General features: G+C 38.4%; 1 non-coding gene across 1 annotated transcript; it reads right to left on the bottom strand.

The window, feature by feature from the left end:
* Window positions 1-10678: 10678 nt before the first annotated feature.
* Window positions 10679-10785, bottom strand: LOC149066201 (U6 spliceosomal RNA). The gene has a single exon (XR_016195440.1). It is a non-coding gene; the product is annotated as a U6 spliceosomal RNA (small nuclear RNA).
* Between the last annotated feature and the right edge of the window lie 12847 nt (window positions 10786-23632).

Genomic DNA, 23632 nt, shown 5'->3' with positions numbered 1-23632 from the left:
GCAAAAGTGTTGCATCAGTTTTAACTGACAACCACAATGAAATGTTTTTAATGGGTTGTGTGAGCCATCTCGCTGATCTCTCTGCTAGACGACGAATGGCCTCTTTGCCCGTAAATGTAGATGAAATTTTAGTTGATGTTTATTATTATTACTATTTAAAACGGAGTGCAAAGAGAGTGAGTAAATTTGAGTAGTTTCCAGGAACTGCATGGAACAGAAATGAGAAAAATCCTTGAACGTGTCGGAACCAGGTTGTTATCCATGGGTTCGATGTTTGAATAGATTGATTGAACAGTGGGACCCACTGTTGTGTTTTTTTGCTGAAGAAGTTTCAAATACTTGCAGGAAAAGAACAGACACAAACTTGGATTCTTATAGAATTCCAAAAGTTTGAAAATTATCAGAACCAACAGAGACCACGAATACAGGTTTGAATTTCAATAAAATTCTTGAAGTTCTCAAAGCAGCCTAGAGTAAAAATTTCAAGGGGAAGGAGCGAACAGGTACAAATCAAAACACAATGAACAGAAAATTGATACACCCAGAAATCAAAAAGTGTGTGTCTTTGAATTTCTTTTATCGGATCTGAATAAGGCATTCTGTTTGTTCTTGAAAAATATACCCGTATTGGAAAAGTTTTGCCCTACTCCACAGTTACAGTATCCTTTGATACATGTTTTACGACAAATGATTATAGATGATTTTAAGGAGCTGCTCTCGAAAATCCCCACTACTTGTGGATTACCATAATCCTGAAAACCAAAAAAGAAGATCTGGAGATTGTCATTGGCAGTCTAATTTCAAATTTAGTTTCTTCTTTGCCAGATAGAGCATTTTTCTTTTTGAATGTAAGAAAATATTTTGTTTTTCTATTCTGGATTACAGTTATCACACTTTCCCTCATAATTTAGACGTTATGGTCAATGCTGAAGTAGTAAATCCAGCAACTATTTCATATTCTGACTTTTCAAAAGTCAAGTATTTTGTTGAAAAGTTTCCTGTCATTTTATTTAAGAAAGATGAAACTACGGAAAAGGTCTTGGATAATTTAGTCACAGTTCTGTGAATTGCGGATGGAAGATTTGGCTGACTTGTTAAATAACGAAAAACGAATTTATGTTCAATGGACACAGATTACTAACATCACAAATGCAATCAGGGGGGAAAAATATGAAAGACTATCCAAAGTGATGCTGTGTCTATACTTGTAATTCCTCATTCCAATGCTGAATGCGAGAGAATTTTCAGTCAGGTTAGAAAAATAAAAACTGACTTTAGATCATGTCTTTCTAATGAGAACCTGGAAAGTTTACTTGTAGCTAAACATCGCCAGAAAACTAAGTGCTTTCAAAAAGATTTCAGTAATGAATGCTTTCAAAAAGATTTCAGTAATGAATGCTTTCAAAAAGATTTCAGTAATGAATGCTTTCAAAAAGATTTCAGTAATGAATGCTTTCAAAAAGATTTCAGTAATGAATGCTTTCAAAAAGATTTCAGTAATGAATTTCAGTAATGAAAATTTCAGTAATGAGCTTTCTGAAGAAAGCTAAGTCTGCTACACATACATAACTTCACTTTTAAGTCAAACCTTTGCATTGCATATTTAACAGATTGAAAAAAAATACAGGAAAATAAAGTATTTTCATAAAATTTTTTGTTGCTAAAAGTCTTTTGTTTTTTTTTTAAACAAAGCATTCCCATATTTGAGTAATAAATTTACATTTAAGTACTTTTTCTAAAGAGGCTGTATTTAAAACAAATTTTCGATATTCTTTCTGTAAATGCTGCCTTAGATCACTGAAATTTTGGCATCCAATTTCACTTGTTTTTTATGTAGGGATTTTGTTCCCAAGGGTTTAACTTACATGTGTGGAAAATCCCTATTTCATTTGACTTGGGATTTTATTCCCTATGGTTTAACTTTTATGTGGAAAATCATTTTTGTATTTATTTGGGGGTGGTTTTAGTAGAAAATACGGGTCCGTGCGAAAATCTCCCTAATTTTCAAAAGTTGGCAGCTATGAAAACGGAGCGTAGTTGGTAAAAAATCCTGAAATTCGGGTTTTTCAACCAATCAACAATGACATTGAATTGTTGGAGCATAAAAATACTAGCCCTTCAATAACACTGGTGTGTGACTGTAAATAGATTAATCATCTGTGTCTGTGATGGTAACTCGTGGGAAAAATTTACAAATGGAATTTTTTAGCTTTTGTGGGAAATTTTGAGAGTTTCTATCAAATAAAAAATTTTTTTTTTTATTTTGTGCTTTTTTGAAATAGATACACTACTTGGCTAGGTATTTTACATATAGATGGCAGCACATTAATTCTGAATTTGCAGAGAAAAACTTGCTCAAAAGGGAAATTTTGGCTCGATGAGGTTAGTTAGTAAAATGAAGAATTTCTGTTCACACTATAAGTAATGGTTCAAAATAATTTAGACTGCATCAACACTTCTCATTATCATATTATTTTGATAAAACTAATGTTATTTGAGATAGGAATGAAAAACTTTTTAGGATATATTTTTTGTTTTATAGGGTATATTTAGTTTTTTAAGAGCATAAATGCATTTTTTAGAAGTTTTTATTGCATAAAAATCCTAGCCCATCATTACACTTTACTAAAAATTTGAAATATAGGTAACACTGAAAGATACGTCAACACTAGATACACGCTCAGACTGTTAGGTACACATACTTTGTTCCAGACTCTGCCACGAACTGGGGTGGAAGATATCTCGGCAATGGGATAAATCTAGTGACCAAGCCCCAGCATTCATTCATTCATATCTGTCTGGCGATATATAGATGTGTGCAGCTACACAGTGCAGCAAAATTTGACGGCCAAGCCAAACATTTTTTTTTCGCTTCCACCTATTTGAAGTTAGAGTGGACATGAGGTAGCAATACAGGGGTGTCTGGCTTAAAGGTAACCAAAAGTAAAGGCTTAAGTATTAAGAGAACTATTCATGCTTTCTTATAAAAAGTGCTGCATCATTGATACAGGGTTGATAAAGTTACACATGTGTGGTGTCAACTGCTCTGAGACATCTTCCGCAACAGTTGCACGCTTGCTGCAAGTCAGCATACAGTTATAGATGCACAGAAATGGAATCTGTCCATTTTTTAAAAGTAAAATTTCTTTAGGAACGGTGTAAATTTTCAATGCAACGTCATAAAAAGTGAAACAGAGGAACGAAAAAAAACGTTAGCCTTTCCCTTAAAAATGATTGTTTGATAAAGACAGTTTAATATACCCTCCCCCATGATGTTGCTAGAATCGTAGAACATCTATTTTAAAGATGGTAGTATGGGCAATGAACTGCACACAGTTTGGAAGAAAAGAAAATTGGGTTAGGGTGGAGTGGGAAAGCGTGTGTTCCTAAGCTTTGATATCTTGTGACCAGTGAAAGATAGATGTGAGGCGAGATGAATCTAGTCGTGTCAAATCAGACTTAAACAACCTAGAAGTTTCACCTCTATCATGTGAGATTCTCCTGCAGATTTTTTTTTTACAGAACTGACAATTTATACGATGGCATAACTACAGAAAATGATTGCTCTCACAGGGAGTTTCACACAGAGGGGTTAGCACACAAACCTCTCGGGTTGGTATAAAAAAAAGGCAAAATGCTTAACGTTGCAATTTGGAATTCTCAATAAATTGAGGTTCTGGGGTCTAATTACCCCTCATGTGCAGAAAATGACTTAAATGCAACAAAAATAATCAAAAAATTTACCTTGACATGTCGGAGAACTTCAGTCCACTTCCACGTCTTTCAGCTAGACTGCGCTCCAACACTTTCATGCAGATGTCACTCAGTTTTTCAACCCTTACCTTGGCAAATCCCAAGACATCTCGTCTTCTTAAAACCCTCTCATTTCTGCAATACTGAGCCGAGCTAATTCTGTTCAGAGAGCTTTGCCTGATAACATGTTTCCCTTTCCCCCATCAATCAACTGCCAGTAGACAGAGCCAGCTTTTGTTCAGTCAGATAACAGAAGGGAAGAGAAAGTATATGAAATGAATAAGAAATCTAAAAAGAATATTCGCCTTGAAAATCGGTGGCGATTTCTAGGAGGTTTAATGATTTCCACTGCATAGGTACCGATTCCCAAAATTGAAAAATCTGTAGTTTATCATTTGGTGAAATATTTTGCACTCACCAAAGAAAATATATCTTACAAAAAAAAGAGAAAACTGGGAGAATTTTCCATGACAAGGACTCATTTTCCTATAGAATGTTCCCATGCTTTTCACCATTTAGATTTTTTTAAAACAAAAATGTCTCTCCTTTCAGCATTTTTGTTATTGCCTACTTGATTTCTCTATCCTTTACTGAAATAAAGGGTTAAAATTATTTTGCCAACTTATAAATGAAATTATGACTGTAAATATTGTATCACATTTTTATTTGTCATATAAAACCTTTTTTTCCCTTAGAATTTATTTCAATCCAATGTGATTTGCAATGCGGCTTCAGCTCTGGCTATTGTTGATTTTTGGCAATAACTGGCAAGTTTGCATACTTTTGGCATCATATATTTGGAAAAACTTAACGCTTGAAATCCTCTCTGATTTCCCATATTTTACACCCTGAGGAAAATGAGGTCAGCCTGGAATTGCAAGGACTGAACGAGTATTTTCCTTAGGAACTTTTCATTCATGTGAAGATCAATTTGAGGATATTTCTATAAAGATACAAAACAGAAGAATCTGGTTTCCGACCAGATTTTAATAAGGTTGAAAAATCAGAGCATTGGCACCTATGCCACAGTGGCACTTACAATGCGAATCAGGGAAATTTTATAAACAGATTAAATGGTGAATAAGACTTTTCCCTGATGTTGGATTGAAAGAGTAAACCCTCGAGCTTTCCTAATCTCTGGGCATAATGGCCATTGAATTTTGTGCCTCTTGGAAGACTACTTCTAAACCAGACATGAACCTCGTCCATATTCCAGAAATTCAATGTCTCCAGCACAGATCTGTATCAGACCTCAACCATGAATCCATTGTCGCTATTTTAGAGCCGATAGCAGCTGATTTGCAATTGATCAGCTTTTTATTTTTTTTTTAGCATGACTTCGTAAACCTCTCGGTAGGATCAGCATCAGGTACATTATATTCAGATATCATGAAACCACACAAAACTATTCTCGTTCATTGCAGAACTTCTAACGAAGTGGTACATGTCGGAATGTATGTATGTATGGTGAACCTTCTGTGAAGTTTGTTTCTGTGTAGTGCTGCCATCTGCAATCAATTTTTTAAACTGAGTTTTTTCTCAACTCAGTGATTGAAATGTAATGAATAAGTAATTATACTGTTGTAGGCCTGTTGCTCTCTGCAGCAAGCCATTTTAATGGGGAGATCGGCTCGCATTTGTGCCTTGAAGTTGGGAACCGCAGAAAACCAATGTCAACCGACCACTGTGGCGACGGTGGGATTTAAACCCAGATTCTTGCGATGCGAGTCCATCGCTGTGACCACCACAGTGGCCCCTCTTGGGGGTCTCATTAATATGATTGTATGCCAACAAATGTTCGCGATTTGGATGATTTGAAACAGCATATCTCTCTAACAGTTGATTTAATAACACCTCAGGTGCTACCAAACACTTGGTAATAGATCGAGTACCATTTGGACATTTGCAGAGACACTAATGGTGCTCATATTGATCTCGATTTAATAAACTCAAGGAGTTGCCCTCTTTAATTCAACTAATCATGCATAGTTCTCTCATTATACATTACTTTTAGATACCTTTAGCCCTGATGCCGTTTTTGTGATTGCACAAAAGACCCTTTTACAGTAATTTATTTACACAAAATTGTTGATCCTGGGGCCTTTACAAGACGATGCGATTGAAAATGACAAAGATATTGTTTGATACCGACTTAAGTAGGGCCAGAACCAGAGGGGAACGGTGTTGGACTGTACAATTTGTGTTCAATCAAATTATACTTTGGGGTAAATTTTTTTTTGTGGGGGAAGGGGGGGTAGTTTTCGGTATTTTAGGCACCCAGTTTAGGGACCGGTGTGCAGGCGCCTATTTGTAGGACCGGTTGTTTAGCTCCATTATCAATGATAATAACAATCAGAAGGTTTTTAAATAAATAAATATGATTTATTTGGTACGGACACATAGAAATGAAGGACATCACATAACAATGATTGCTTGCCGACTGCGGAGAAAAACATTCGATTTTTATCGCAACTTGCGTTGCTAGGTAACAAAAATTCGCACCAGAGAATTGTGAAGCACGACGTCATCATTTTTCCGCAATCGGTAAAAGTTCAAGTAGAGGTCACTACACACTCCCCCCCCCCCTCAGTGTCAACGAAATGTCGTGGTCATGTATCTATCGGGGAAGTGGACATGACGACCGGAACTTGTCACAGTTGCTGGTACTGTACTTCTAGTTGGCATTTGAAATGTTTGACTGCGCTATAAATACGTGTAGCTAGAAGTTTTCTGTCATACGCACTGTATTTTACTTGAGACTGGGAGAGTGTGCGAGAGAAAAAACTGAGGGGTTGGATCACACCGTCATGTTCTTGCTGTAGCACTGCACCGATGGCATTGTCCGATGCATCTGCTACGAGAGAAATGTGCGCGTTTGGTTTTGGATGAACGAGCAAAATGGCGTTGCATAGTGCTTCCTTGACATCGGCGAAGGCTTTTGAAGCTTGTTGAGTCCAATTGAGTGGTTTCCGGCTATTTTTCGCATACCCTGCCAACATAGCGGTGAGTGGTCGCTGCAGGTCTGCACACTGAGGTATGAACCTTAACACCAAACATGGCCTCCGCTCTGTCCCTTGCGGGATATAAGCGGATTACCTTGTGGCTGAGCCATGCTGGAAGAACTCTTCTGACATCCGGGCCCGGCGAACATCCCCCGACTCGCAAGGCACCGGGTCCGTCCCGCCGGGACCCCACTCCATCCCAAACAGCCACACTCCGGGAAGCTCCCGGAAACCTCCGATGGTCAAGAAGGAGCACAGGTGGACCGCCCGCCAGATCTCCGACCCAACAAAAACATTCCGAGGCCCACGGCTCCCGTAGTCCACGAGAGAACACCCCCGTCCGCCACTCATCGCTCAAAGGAGCAACAGAACGGAACCAAACGTCCGTCCCCCTCCGGCAGCCCACGCCCGTCCATGCCAACACCGCACTCCGTCCCCACCAATCCATCCGCAGATGGACCCGTGGGATCTCGGTTGCCAATCACTCGCTTCAGCTCCTTTGCCACCTGAAAGAAAACACGCATACATTGCACATGGAAGCACTGAACAGAAATGACAGCAAGTGCAGTTAACATCAAGTGGAAATTGTCAGGAAAGAACATGACAAACATCGCAGTTCTGTTAAATGAGCGGGACAGAAGAGAAAAAAATATATATAGATATACAGTAATATGGTGAAAAATATTCCCATGAAACGTCACAGTCCATCCGATGAATATCCAGGATTACAGAGCAGTGGGAATTCGAGAGACTAGACACAAAATAGTCTCACAAAACATCACAGTCCAAAATGCATTCCAGAACAAAACCAGCGTTGTGGTAATTCATGGTTCACCACAGTAGATCGTAGAGCTTACAAATATATATATGGATACATGTAAGTAAATGCAAATACATAGAAAAGATTACAAAGATACATTAATATGTGAAAAAGTATAAAAAAGGCAACGGAAATCTGAAGAACATCATTGTCCTAATTTCACTAAGAGTTGACGATGGGAATTCATGTAAAACCTCGTTGTTCGATGAAAGAATGAAAAGTTTATGGCTCGTAATCGGAGTCTGAGCATGAATCACCTACATCATGACCCTCTACAATACCAGTCACTGGTCTAGGATGGATGAAAGAGTCTTGATTATTTTCAAGTTGATTGATGAGCATTTTAATTTGATCGTGGAGACCATAGGTACTGAGCACTGAAGTCATCCACTATTGAACATCATTTGCCTGGACCCGGATGTGTAGATTCGCGGTCAAAGGGCAAGTGGTCGCGTAATGGTACGCTGTGCCCTCCTCCCCGCATTTGCACTTTTCTGTTCTCTTGTGGAACCTGGCAAGGTAGGCGGGAAATGGACCGTGTTCGGAAAAGAAGAGGATCATTTCCCTAGTCCATTTCCTAAGCTTGCAGTTAACGGTGGGGAGCAGAGCGAAAATTTTGCGACCAGTCTTTCTCTCGTTAGACCATCGATGCTGCCATTTGGTCATCATTTCTTCATGAAGAATGTTGGTTGCCCATGACACGGGGAGAAAGATCGTGAAATCTGGTGAAGCTCTGGTCGTCGCTGATTTGGCCAGTTGATCGGCCCGTTCATTACCATATGTGCCCTCATGGGCTTTCACCCAAGCAATTTTAATATGTGAATTGTCACATAGAACTTCACGGATTTGTCGGGCCGTACGATGTTGAGATAATGGGCCTTTGATGGCAAATATGGATGACAGAGAGTCAGTGTATATACTCACTGGTTTTTTACATTCTAGAGCCTTTTGGACGGCCATATGAATTGCAAAAAGCTCCGATTGGAACACAGTATTTGAGTCATTTAATTTACATGACATTTGTAGATTTCCATACCTCCTTTAAGTATGATGAAGGCTGCAGCCACGCCGTTTTCTGATTTTGAACCGTCCGTGAAGATGTTAAGGTCGGTATTCTCCTGCCCTATTTTTGCAGGTGCAGTGGAGATCTGTTCTTCTTGTGGATAATCCGCTGGGTGATGAGTCCAACCTGTTGTCTTGGTCTGGAGCTGGGAAGAACTGATGTTGGTGCCATCCTGAAGCTCGATATTTTGTTTGTTTCTAAGTAGTAGACCCTTTTTAGCTTCAAAACCAATGACCAAGCGCAGTGGGGGTAAGCCGGCTAGAACCTGTAAGGCATTTGTGAGTGAGGTGGAGTATGCTTTCAGAATATATAGTAGGCAACCTCTCTGGATGGAATCAAGTCTTCTACCTTGCTCCTCCGTAACTTTACCTCCCCATGCAGTGGCACCATATGCTATTATCCGCTGTGCGACAGTTAAATATAATATTCTGCGCATTCCAACACTGATGCCCCAGTTCTTGCCAGTGGAGCACCAGAATCGAGGGAGAAGTGCATTGATCCTTAATGAGATTTCCGATATGTGTTCGTACCAATTACATTTGTCATCAAAAACGACTCCAAGAATCTTGATATTTGAACTTCTCTTGATGAATTGTTCGCCAAGTCTAATGGACGGAGGTCTTTTCGGGGAGATCCACATGAATCTAGTTTTCTCCATTGCCATCTCCAGCTTATGTTCCCCAAGCCAGTGATTTAATGTGTTTAGGATCGAGGATGCTAAGTTACCCGTCCTTTCCACTGTCGGGCCCGAGACCATAACTGTGATGTCATCAGCGTAGGCCTGGACCCGAACATTATTAGGCCAGGAGATGGTAAGAATGTCACTTATGAACAGATTCCAAAGAAGGGGACCTGAGCAAGAGCCCTGAGGACATCCCCTTGTCATCTTATGGCGAACCGGTCCTTGAGAAGTGTTCATTTGGACCATCCTTTCTTGTAGAAGGCTGAAAAGAAATCTAGCAAGATTTGAAGGGATTGGCAAGTTCATTAATTTAGAAACAAGAATATCGTGATTGATGTTGTCGAATGCACCCTGGATGTCAATTGTGATAATTATGACATTATGTTTTTTTCTTTTTCTGTCTCTGTATTTCGTTGGTGATTGCCAGTAGCGCATGTTCAGCAGATTTCCCGTGGCGGAAACCATACTGTAAAGGGCTAAAAACATCGTGTTTATCCAGAAAGTAGGAGACTCTTTGGCATACGACTTTCTCAAACAGCTTTCCAAAAGTGGACAGAAGGTGGATTGGTCTGAAGGATTTGGTTTTCGTAGGGTCTCTATCCTTTTTCAAAAAGAATAAGACGTTACTTATTTTGAAATGAAGAGGGAAGTGGTAGAGATCCAGGCATTTATTGAAGAGAGAAAGAAAGACATCAGGAAATTTTTTCAGGAGTGCTTGCATGACCACATTGTTGATGGCATCAATTCCTGGGGCCTTTTTCTTATTTAGATGCGAGGCGATATGCCACAATTCCGAAAATGTGATCTTTTTGTTGTCTGGGCATAGAGATGATGACGTGGCGCAGACCTGTACAGGAGAAGAATCAGAATTTGATGGGAAGAATTCTTCGAGTTGGCGCTTGGCTTGTTCCTTGACTGAAATGTTTCCTTCAATATTTTTCTGGAAGAAAATTTGGGGTGAGAGTGACGACTGTTTAACCGTTGCTTTGTAAAAAGTGCCATATGGGTCTGTGGCTGCGCTACAAATTTCCCTCCACGATTTCCGCTTTGTTTGACGGATAAGTCGAGAATATATGGCTCTGTTACGGTGGAAGATAACTCGCAAAGTCTCCTTGTTAGTAGCTAAATATTTTCGTTTGCTTGCCCTGGATTTCCTCCTCGCCATCTCCAATTCCTTCGTCCACCAATCGTCGAAGTAGTGCTTCTTCTGCTTAGAGACCAACAGGTACGTGTGACCTTTATTTTCTATAGATTCAAAAAGATTATTAGTATGTTCTTCAAGCTGTTGGACCGAGGAAATATATTTTATTTCCTGTACGTTAACTTGCATATTATCTTCAAGCATTTTTAAGAATTTGAAAAATGTGGAACGCTTCACGATTTTGCGTGTCATCCTTGCGCAGGGGCCATGCTAATCTTCTCTGTATCGTTCCAATTTTAGTATATGTACTGCCGAAACGAGTACGAGGTATGAACCGGTGGTAAAAATTCAACATGCCCAGAAATCGGCGCAAGGAAGTGGGTTGCATAAAGTTCTTGATGACATCTACTTTGGCGGATAACGGTTTGAGTCCATTCTTGCTAATTTCATATCCCAAGAATTTGATGGTCGGGTCGCCAAATATGCATTTTGGCACATTTATGCACAGTCCGTATTCGTCAAGTCGACTGAATGTCTCAGGTAAATGTTGGAGATGAGTTTGCTCGTCTGGAGAAGCAACCAGGATATCGTCTAAATAACAGAATACAAATTCCAATCCTTGTAGGATCGTATTCATGAATCTCTGGAAGGTCTGAGCTGCATTGCGTAATCCGAAGGTCATATACGGAAATTCGAAGAGTCCAAACGGTGTAGTAATTGCTGTTTTTGGAATATCCAGCTCGTGCACTGGAATTTGTTGATACCCTCTAATCAGGTCGATTGAGGAATATACTGTTGTTCCGTGGAAAACGTGCGAGCAATCTGTGAGGAAAGGAATTGGGTAACGATCAGGAACTGTGATTTTGTTGAGTGCTCTGTAGTCTCCACACGGTCTCCAGTCGCCAGATTTCTTTGGTACTAGATGGAGTGGACTAGACCAACTGCTCTTCGAAGGCTGACAAAGTCCTTGTTGCATCATAAACTCGAACTCTTTTCGCGCGACTTTCAACTTTTCCGTGGAAAGCCATCGAGGTCGGGAAAAAACTGGTGGACCTGTAGTCTCAATGAAGTGCTTGATATTGTGCTCTTTAATTTTATTATTTTGGATGTGTGGACGGAGTATATCAGGAAACTCTTTGACTACATCCCAATATGACGATGATAATAGGTCGATACTGTTCAAGAGAAAAGATGGAGCTATGATATTTCTCGCAATGGAACAAGTAGCGGATAGCAGGGTTGTTCCATCGATGAGGCGATGATGTTTGTTATCGACTATCAGGTTGAAATGCGATAGAAAATCTACACCAATAATTGGTCGGGTTACGTCGGCTATAATGAATGGCCAAGCAAATGTCCTTCGCAGGTTCAAATACAGTGTTAGAAGTTTGGTACCGTAAGTTGAGATAGGAGAACCATTGGCGGCTGTAAGAGTCAACTTCTCGGGTTTCTTGTGGGTATTGACGTCAGTTCGCGGGACGACTGAAGTGTGAATAGCGGCCTTCAGCTCACTCAACTCTTTGGTCAGAGCTGCGACTTGTTGCTCCAGTGATTGGCTGATTCTCAGGTCGACCGGATGCTAAGCAGATATTTGGAATGGCCCACTCGGCGATTTTATCTGCCATCGAAGCGAGTTGTTGAAGTCCTTTGCTTGAAGCAGCTAGTACAGCTTGGACGTTAGCGGGGAGTCGCGCTAACCACAACGATTTCAGCAAGTCATCACTGAAGTTACGTCCGGCAAGCTCACGCATTCGGGCAAGCAGATGCGAAGGTTTTTGATCTCCTAGTTCTAAACCTTGCAGTAGCGTACGAATTTTCGATGATTCGCTCTCCGCGTAAACCTGAATCAAACGTGTCTTCAGCGCGTCGTATTTATTCTGCTGGGGAGGTTCTAGAACTATAGTCCGTTTCAGGTTAACTTTGCAGTGAAGAGGAAGCTACGAGGGAACCTCATCACTCGTTGCTATGGCAACAAAAGCCTCTTAACCAATGTATCGATGCGCGGCCTCGGTAAGGTATGGACGATTTCTAGGATACCGCGAAAATGTCGTTGTGGTTGCTATAGATTTTTGGATAATGGTAACCAATATTTTTTTCTAATTTAAAAATTTCAAACGAAGAAACATTGGTTCAAAACGATATTTTTCCTTTTTTTTCACAAAATCATTAAAAAAAATTGAAATATTCTGTATAAATGATCATCGTAAAGCTCCGATTTATGGGAACTTTATTTTGCAGCGGAGGAGTACACTCTCTACCTTTCTCTCCACTGCAAAGTTAACCTGAAACGAACTATAAATCTTGGACTGTCGATAAAATATCGGCATCGATACCAGCGATAGTATGGTTGAACTTTGTAGCATCGGCAGTTATCGCTGCGATCGAGAATTGTGCTTCTAGTTGGATAAACCACAAGTTTGGATTGTTTCTCCAAAATGGAGGCGGCTTTATAGCGACGCGATCGACATTCGGCGGATTGTCCATTTGGAACGGATGAAACGATTACTCGCTTACCTTGAGAAGCTTGCTGTTCGAAATCACGTCCGGGTCACCAGTTTAGGGACCGGTTGTTCAGCTCCATTATCAATGATAATAACAATCAGAAGGTTTTTAAATAAATATGATTTATTTGGTACGGACACATAGAAATGAAGGACGTAACATAACAATGATTGCTTGCCGACTGCGGAGAAAAACATTTGATTTTTATCGCAACTTGCGTTGCTAGGTAACAAACATTTGCACCAGAGAATTGTGAAAGACGACGTCATCATTTTTCCGCAATCGGTAAAAGTTCAAGTAGAGGTCGCTACAGTATGAACAGATGTATTATAAAATTAAATTTTAAAGTTGTGGGGCAGCAAAATCCTAGTTACAGCCCTTATTTAAATCACCCTGCATTTACGTTGTCTTGTCCTAAAAGTGATTTTATACCATTGGGCACACTTAAAAACAAATCTTGAAGACTTTTGGCGAAGTTTTCTTTAGAACGGAAATGTTTTCCTGTGAAAGACCCATAGAAAAAAACCAATAAAATACACACATTTACCTCCCTATCTCCTCCACAACAAGGTGAGGTGGTACTAGTGGCCTACAATACCGGCCAAGACCTGTATTGTGGGGTCAGTACAGTAATAATATCTGTGATTAGGTTTGATTCTACTGGAAACAAATTCCAAGTTTCACCATTAATTTGTGACAATAGAGTCACTATCTGGGGCATATTTTCTGAAGTTAAGGGATGCTGCAATGTCTCCACTAAACATGTTCACTTGGTAAGAGGAGTTACGTCTTTGGTGTATTACTTAGTGAAGGGGGGGTCTCAAACTTTTTTTCTACCCAAGGCACGGCTTCCCAGAGCAGTTTAACAAAGAATCTCTTCTTTTGTCAGGGCCAATACGGAGCAATGGCTCTAACACAGTTTGAGAATCCCTAGCTTAATGCATTGGCCCAGTATGCAAGAGGACCTGGATTTGATTTCTGGTGGAGACAGTTTCTTTCCGAAGTTCATCTCACATTTAATATCTAGAAAAATCTTTCTTTAGTATTATAATTTGCTTTAGATCACGGGAAAGAAAAACCATTTTTTGAGGGAAAAAGATAAATTCGCTATACAGTTGGTGGTAGTTTGGCCTCTTGGCATTCGAATCTGCGGGATAACTTGACCATACTTCCCGTTAAGCCCAATGTGTTTTTTTGCTGTAATTTTATTTAAGTCTAGTAATGACAGGTAATTACGACCTTTCATTGGCAATGATTTGTGACTTTCAACTAATTGGGAGATGGCTAAGATGGTGCCATGTTTTTCCAAAGGAAAAAAGATCCCATATCCCACTTTCATTTATGAAAAATCCTTTTTATATATTTATTTTTGTATGGAATTTATATGTGCGCGAAAATCTCCATCATTCTAATTCTGAAAGTTATCAGCTATGAAACAATCTAAGAAATGGAATGTATGTTTTCAAATTAGAAGCAAACACATAAACTGCATCAGCAGAAGTATAACAAGTATTGACATTTTTTTTATAGAGCATAACCATGGTGCTTTTTAGAAACAATGTACAGTCGATGCTGTTTATAACCCCACCATTTCATTACAACGACCAATAGGATAATTTCCTAATTATTCCCCAATATTCCTTTCAGACCGTGGTGTCACAAATATGTGGATTGCTTTTTTTCACTGTAGAATTTTTCTTTTGACCTCTGGGAGTTAAGCCCTGAATTAACACTAGAACTACCAAGCGGTAATTTTGACAGCACTTGGAAATCCCATTTTTAATACAGATTTTAAATACATTTGAATGAATTTTTTAGGAAATAAAATTATTTTTCTCTTCTAAAAATAGATTATAGAATTGCTCACGCTTAGTTACATTTCAGGCGTAAGCAAACATTCAAAAAGAGGGATAATGTCTAAAAGGCACTATATAGAATACATTCAAATAATCTGCGTTTACATGTATATAACAACTATTTTGAAAACATCATTATACACTATCTACCAATAAGTATTTGGACACCTGTGATAGAAAAGAAAAACTAACTTTATTCAAAATCAATAGTTGGTAGAGCCTCCACGAGAGGCAATTACAGCGTGAACCCTCCGGGGCATACTTTCCACAAGCCCTTGTGTGACGGCTAGTGGTATTTTCTTCCACGCGGCTTGGAGAAGACATGTCAGTTCCTTCACCGATTTTGGACGGGTAGGGCACCCCTTAATTCGGCGATCCAACTCGTCACAGAGGTTCTCGATAGGGTTCAGGTCTGGGCCCTGGGCAGGCCAGTCCATTCGATGAACCCCATTGGCACCATACCAAGCCTTGGTTAACCCCCTTCGAGGTTATGGCATTGGCTGGTTGGCATTGTCGTCCTGGAAGTAACAGGGGTCCACCCCGTGAAACTGCCACAACGTAGGAAGCACATTGTCATCCAAAATAGTGCAGTAGGCATCGGCGTTGAGCTTACAATGAATGGGGACCAAGGGTCCCAGTCCATACCAGGAGAAACACCCCCAGACCATAATTCCACCTCCGCCGAACTTGACTGTTGGCACAATGCATTCTGGCAGGAGACGTTCTCCAGGCAGACGCCAGACCCTGCCATCCGAATGGTAGAGGGTGAACCTTGATTCGTCGCTCCAAAGAACCCGTTTCCACTGATGTACGGTCCAATTTCGATGTGCTTTGCACCACATTAACCGAGCAACGTGGTTGGACATTGTGATCAAAGGCTTATGGGCAGCAGCACGACCATGAAAACCAATCAGATGTGCTTCCTTACGGATGGTATTCATTGAAACAATACTCCCGGATGCCTGTTGAAACTCCTCGCGGATGAGGGCCATCGGTTGGGTGCGGTTCTTCCGAATTTCTCTGGACAGCACCCGTCGGTCTCTATCTCCCAGTTTCGTTGGTCTGCCAACTCGGGGCAAATTCCGACAATCACAGCTCACCTTCCACTTCTTAATCACATACGCCACTGTCGATTTTGGGTACTTCAGCTCGCTAGATATGTCCCTTAAGGATCGGTCATTTTTGTGATACCCGATAATTATACCTTTCTCGAAATCAGAGAGCTCCGAACAGCGCGGCATCTTGCATGTGACTAATGCCGATGTTGTTTCCTACACGATATATACCGGCGGAGGGCGTGACGTATCTCAGGACCGCAGATATCGTCATTTGCATAGGTGTCCAAATACTTATTGGAAGATAGTGTACAATTACATGAGAAATAATAAAATTGTAAACACCTCACATTCTTTCTGCTAGTAAATTGAGTAAATTATCTTGACTTTGGTCAGGTTTAGATGGGGGCAGGGCGGGACATAGGTTGCAGAATCTCAAGGATTTAGGTCACTTGATCCCCAAGAATTTTTTTGAAGCCTGGCCTCAATAATTCATGAACATACAAAGCTATGCACGTACCCCACATTTTCCCACCATCAACCGCTGTGGTGGTCGAGTGGTTATAGTGACGGACTCGCGATGCGAGAATCCGGGTTCGAACCCCACAGTGGTGGTCGGCTGAAGTTGGTTTTCTGTGGTTCCCAACTTAAAGGCGCAAATGCGAGCCGATCTCCCCTTTAAAAAAGTCTCGCCACAGAGAGCAACAGTCCTACAACGATAAATCAATCATAACACTTCACTCATAGTTAGAAAAACAGATGGCAGCACTACACATAACAAGCATTACACAGAAACAAAAAACTTCACATCAGGTTTCACTACACGTACACTCCCGTATGTACCGTTCGGGGTGGGGTGGGGGGCATGTGTGGTGTAGCAGTACTAGGTAGGGCCTCCAAAAAATGGCTTGGGGATCCATGATGTTCTTAAGTTAGCCACCTCGTTGGGCAATTTGCCTGTTGTGGCGTTGTATTTGTATTTATCGAATTCCTTATCTACAAAAAGTCTGGCAGCCCTAGTAACCCTTCATTGTTTTGCCTCATCGGATGGGGGAACGCCACTTGATTGTTGTGGAGCCACACTTACATTATGAAATCGATGAATACACAAATTCGAAAAAATATAAACAATTTTTTTCTACGGGATTGGGAACCACACCCCCCCCCCCATTTTCCTAAAAACTCTCATATGACAATATTTCAAAACAGACAACACTAGTTCTTATAATATTTTGATAGCATTCAATATTTTGACCTTCATTTACTGACTTGTTCGCAGAAGTGTGTCATATGAATTTTGCGTTGCATTTCGATTAGAGATCGTACTTGTTTTTTTTTTATATATTTCGGTTGAGAAAAAATACCATTATTTACTTAAACAAGGGGTTCTCAAAATTTTTCCACCTGCGGCACTCCTCACCCTAATCAATGCTTATTTGCGGCTCCCCAGATCAGTTTAACAAAGAATCTCTTCGGAAAATCTTTCAGTGCCCCTAACAAAGATTGACGGTGCAAAGTTTGAGAACCCCTGACTTAAACTATTTTGTGGTTGGTTTACATTGGTGCCTTGTATTATTATTGTTGATTTGATACTGTCAGAACACACGACTCAGAAAAAACAAAAAAATTCAAACAAGTGTCAATGAACTATTTATTTATAGTTTTGGGGGCTGGAATCAATAAGTTAAAGCTATTCAATGAATCTTTTTTTTCAAATGTCACAAAAATGTTAAAAAAACTTTTTTAATGTTTTGTTTTAGAATTTTAAAAAACATGAAGCTAAAGTTAAACATTAACCATAGCCAAAAAGACAAACAACAAGTAAAAGAATGCATAGAAATTAGTTATTGGATAATTAACTATCTATGCATTCAATTACAGAAAAAAACCTGAATTTTCTAACATAGAAAACATGTTATCCAGAGGGGGGCGCAGGAAGCAAAAAGGTTGGGAACCACTCTGTTAGAGAATTGTGTTTAAAGTTAAAAATATAGTGAATGAGTTTTTGGAGGCAATCAGAAGGCAGCATTTCAGGGCAGGTTCAGGGAGTTTAAGATGGCTTCCAGGAGGAAGTGCCTAAAAATCACAATTAGAAAGTTGTTTCCCTGTCTCTCCTGAGGACAACAAAAGAAAATCATGTTATGTTTTTAAGTGCTAAGGTATTTGAATTAAAAAGTCTGACAAAAGTTGGGAAAGAACCGCATAAAATGAGGGAAAAACCATTGTTAGTTTATGCTGTTTTTTTTTCTTCCATATTTTTGAATTCAAATATATATTTTAGCGAATATTGCACTTGGAAATGTGAATTTTTTTTGGCCTTAAAAGAGACAGGGCATCAACTTTCTCTCATTGGGTTTAAGATGGGAGACTGCATAAAAATTTTAATCTTTTTATTTTGTGACACATATTTTGACTCAAAACTGGTACAGTGTGATTTTTAAAAGCATTTTGAACATATTTTCAAATTGGAACCATACCTTTACAACAAACGGTTGATATAAGATAAAGGGGCTGCATTAGGACTTACATGACACCATGTATATGTTCTTCTTTTGATATACCAGGTGTACAAGTATGAAATGCGGATTGCAGACAACAGATGCTGCACCAATGCAGTTTGTGCTATAAAGATTTGACACCGCGCCATTTTGTTGTGTCATCAACAAGTGTCAGACGCGCACGAGTGATAAATTGGAAAAGTGTGTGCATAGTGTTGTGTTCAATATGTCAAAATTTATACCGAACAAAGAGCATTCGCGGACAGAATTAATTTTTTGTTTTCATTTGAAGAAAACTGCTGCTGAATCATAACGATTACTTTGAGAAGCTTATGGTGAACATGCTCCATCGCAAGATACATGTGAACGATGGTTTTGGCATTTCAAAAGTGGTGACTTTGACGCTGCAGACAAGGAACATGGAAAACTGCCAAAAAATACGAAGATGTCGAATTGCAAGCATTGTTGGACGAAGATGATACGCAAACACAAAAACAACTCGCAGAGCAATTGGGCGTTAGTCAACAAGCTGTTTCCAATCACAATGCTCCATAACAATGTTCAATGTGCAATGCTCTATAACATACGGCAAAAGCGGTCTGCGGCACGTTGGAAGCACTCAGCTGGGAAGTTCTATCCCATGCGCTTACTGACCAGACTTGGCTTCTTCCGATTACCACTTGTTTGCATCGATGGGTCACGCACTTGCTGAGCAGTGTTTTGGTTCGTACGAAGATGTGAAAAAATGGCTCGATGAATGGTTCGCAGCAAAAGGGAGAAGAGATTTTTACTGGCGTGGTATTCACAAATTGCCCGAAAGATGGGAAAAATGTATAACAAGCAATGGAGCATACTTTGAATAAAGCACTTTTTATCATTCTTCCGAATTTAACATATTCTTTTTGAAAAAAAATCCGCATTTCATACTTGTACACCTGGTAATGTCAGTTTTCGACCGGACAAGGGTCGTTATAACAAACATCAACTGCACTTGATGGTAATGCTTTTTTAATCCTTGAGCAAATTCTTATTCAAAAATATGATAAACCAAATTGACTACTCAATTAGTTTTCACAGTATTTAAGTGTAATGATATATAGGACTCTTTTCACAATTTAAAAACCTTTTCTTTTAAAATTGATGAAAATGGACAAATAAAACAGATAATGGTCATGAATGTGAACATATAAAAGATAAAATAGCTGTAATTTAATTATCTTTAATATGATGTTTTCAGAATATAATTAAAAGAAACAAAAACAAAGTTGTCAGCACCTGTCATGGCTGATGTTCAACAAAATACATTATCACAACTAAGAAACCATTAAACAATTTGGATAGAGCAAAACAAAGGAAGAAATGCAATACAGTAGAACTTCGATTATCCGGGAAGCATATTAACCATGGTACAAAAATTACTGAACTCCACAGAATGTGAAGGAGAGCCTAGCATTAAATAATATAAGGTTAGATAAAAGGGTATTATTTGGAAGTGAAGGGAATTACAATTAATTGAAATATTAATTTTTTTTAAACAGTAGTCTAAATCAACCTCAACGGTAAAATTTTAGAAAAATACATCACACAAAAATGGCAATATTTTTTTCCCAGATTAATTTTAGATGAGATTTTGCCTTCACAAGGAAAATTTTTTTTTGTCACATGAAGGCTTTTCCCTCTCGCATAAGTGGTTAATCCATCCACAAATTCATGCATTAGTGGTTAAGTTTACAGTGAAGGGAAAGGTACGGAATACATTCTTGCGCTACAGAATATGATTCTCATACATTTGAGATTGTCGGAAAGCCTGTATACAGATATTTTTAGTGTTGCTTATGATTTTGGAACAACTATTCAAAAAACAATGATTAAAACCAATGGGTCAAATTTAAAACCAATAAATCAGATAAAACAATTGATTACCATCATCCATAGCAAATGCATCATATTTGGCTCTATATCCTTAAAAGTTACATAGCCAAAATCACTGTTATGTGTTGTTGATCTGTATATTTCGTAACAATTATTTTTTACATTTTGTTTATCTGTTGCATTGGAAAAACTAATGATCCCCAATACAATTTGACACTCGTTTTTACATAGACTTGTTTTCACATTGTACAATAAAACTTGTTTATAATGATACTGTAGGGACCTAGAAAAAATATTGTTACACACAGTTTGAGTATTTGCACTATTTCCTATTGTAAAGGAATTCCGCTGGAACCAAAGAAAATATCATTATACACAGGTTTCACTGTACTTACAAATGAACATTTCCAGCCACTTTTTTTTCGGGATCAGGCAAACTTCAAGAGATTTACATATTCACTCATTGATATCAGAAAAATGTTTCCTTTGATGTAAGTATTGTGTCTACAACCCTCAGAAAAGGCATCTGTTCTACTGGTAGCACAGATTACTAGCAAGAGAATATGCATCAGGGATTTTTAGTTTTGGGTCAAAATTTCCCCCATGATGGTTGCGGTAGTTATGTCTCAGAAGCAGCAGTACACTATAAAGTTGAATGCAAATATAAGCATTATTCCTCCACAGCCATCTTTGTGATGAGAACTTCAGTTTATTTTTGTCTCCTTATGATGTAGAAAATTACCTACAGTAATGAAGTCCAAACAGTTATAGTCTGTGACCGAACAACCCTTAGAACCAAGAGCAGACATGGATTGTGTTTCTCATTTTGGATGGCTACACATGATTCAGACAAGGATAGGAAAAATGATGTAGAAAAATATTCTACGCTCTTTTAGTGCTATTTACTGCATATCAAGTTGAAATCTATGTGAAAAGTAATTACTCCACAAAACATAATGTAATCATTTTTTATTTTATTTTTTGATCGCTTTTCAATGTATTGTTATTATGGTTCACTTATTTCTCCAGAGAAATTGTTTGATTTCAAAAACCCTACTTTCATTTCTGAAAGTATTGACTAGACATGTGAGGCGAGAATATTGTCCGGAGAATATTCTCAGAGAACGAGAATAAAAATGAAAACTTGATGAATGAACAATGTAAAAATTGGAGAATAATCGAGAATATTAATTTTCTTTTAACCCTTTGAGGGGCACTATATAAAAAAAAATTTTTTTGGCCGAAATAACTTCATATACTTGATACATAGGACTCATATAAATATGTTTTGCAACTATTATTTTATTTTCATCAAAATCCAGCGAACAACAGGTGGTCGCACAGTGGGGACACCGCACACCTAGAACACTGAAAGCTTCCCTAGGGTGTAATGCAAGAAAAGCAACATTTTGTTTGAAAATTCCCTTTCTACCGATTTTGTAGGCCAAAATGATCAACATAAGCATATTGATAGGTGGTAAATCTTTTTCAATGAGATGGCAGTGTAAATTTTCCTTCTTGAGTGGCATATAAATTTATTCGAAATGTCAAATTTTCCATCAGTGGCACTGAAAAAAACAATAAGAACATCAAGATTGGCGATGTATCCGGCATTGGTAGAATCTACTGAGATGGTCCCACTTCTTCCTTGAAATCTGAATTTTGGTTTTTTCTCCTGAACCATATGAAATTGTCGGGAGGATCCAGGCTTTGGGCAGTGTATACATTAGCATCATTTTCGTGATAATCCATGCAGTAAGCTTTGTTTTATTTTCTTTATCTGGTGTATCATGAGATGCATTAGACTCCAGATCACAGAGAAGCTCTGAAATTAGTATAACATTGCTTCAACTGTACTTAGGAATTTTATAGGCATTTCACCACCAATAAAAGTAATAAATGCCCAATAATCGGTTGTGGAGGAGGGGGGGGGGGGACTCAAAGCGAAATAAATTCCAGAAAATAAAATCAAAGCAGTAGAGAGAGCATAGAAAGTAGTCGTCAAAAGAAAAAGCTGCTCTAAAATCACTAGAATGAAAGAATGGTTATGTGTGGGACAAAAAAATAACATATGTTGTGTCTTCCATTCTAACCCCCAAAATTTCCACCACAAATACACATCTGAGATGTTTCAACACCATTGCTGCTGTCACCCATTTTCTAGTAAACAAGAAAGAGGGGAGAAAATGAAGAAAAAAACAAGGTCGCTTCGTCTCCGAGAGGTGGTTTCACACTGACGTCACTTGGTGTATCTCATTGCTCTAGGTGTGCGGTGTCCTCAGTATGGAACCACCTTTTTAAAACTTTCATAATTTGATTTTAAACTATTCTTAAGTTTATTGAATGGCTTGATTTCAACAAATAGGCCAAAATCTATAAAAAACCATTATCAATTTTTGAAAAAAAAAATTTTTTTATTAGGAAATAAATTTTAAAACAAGTACTATAAAAATAGAGAAAATGGCGGATTTTTTTACCACTTGCAAAACAAAACCAGCATGATGCTGCCATCTCTGACAGAAAATCTAAATCTTAAGCTATTTAATAAGATTTAAATGATTACTGTGCGAAAATTAGTTATTTTTTGATGGAATTTTGAAAAGGTGGTTTCGCTATGGGGACACCGCGCCGGAAAGGGTTAAATAATTTAAATTCTTTTACTAATTTTATTTATATTGTGAAATATAAATTAGTTTTCATTGACTGAAACATTTACAACAAAACAATTTTAGGTATAATCACCCTCAATGGCAACTTTTAGTTAGAAAATTTATCTAATTTTAAAATAATTTTTTAAAGGTTTTAATCTAAAAGGTTTTTCTAAAATCTTCATAACCAAATTTTTAAAACCTCTCATCATGACCTGGAGAAAGGTTTTTTAGACAATTTTTTAGGTATATCACCCCAATGGCAACTGTCATGATGAGAAGTTTTAAAAATTTGGTTATGAAGATTTTAGAAAAACCTTTAGATTAAAACCTTAAAAAAGTATTTTAAAATTAGATAAATTTTCAGAAATAAGTTGTTCACAACAAAAGAAAGTAAACCGAAGTTGATTGATAAAAAGTAAGCTATTCTTATACAATCACCTTCATTCTAAAATTCAGAACTGTTGTTTTCTTCATTGCACATACACTTAAATTCTGTATCACTCACATTTCTTTAAAAGTTGTGCAATTCAGCCCTGTTGGTTTAATTTTCTTGATTTCAAACTTTAATATTGTGGTCTACAAACTTCAATATACTCATCTTCTTGACGGGAAGAGAGACAGGGACAGAATATTTTCTCAAAGGACTATTATAAATTACTAGAGAATATTCCTACTTAAAATAATTATTTAGGTATATTTTCGGCATATATACGCTCTAGCGAAGGAAAATCTCTATC

Source organism: Pholcus phalangioides, unplaced genomic scaffold, assembly GCF_987345545.1.
Source record: "Pholcus phalangioides strain wild (caught in Gottingen) unplaced genomic scaffold, Ppha-v1.0 ptg000032l_1, whole genome shotgun sequence".
NCBI lineage: Eukaryota > Metazoa > Arthropoda > Arachnida > Araneae > Pholcidae > Pholcus > Pholcus phalangioides.
Note: the sequence above shows the minus strand (reverse complement) of the source record. Positions and strands in the feature narration are given on the sequence as shown.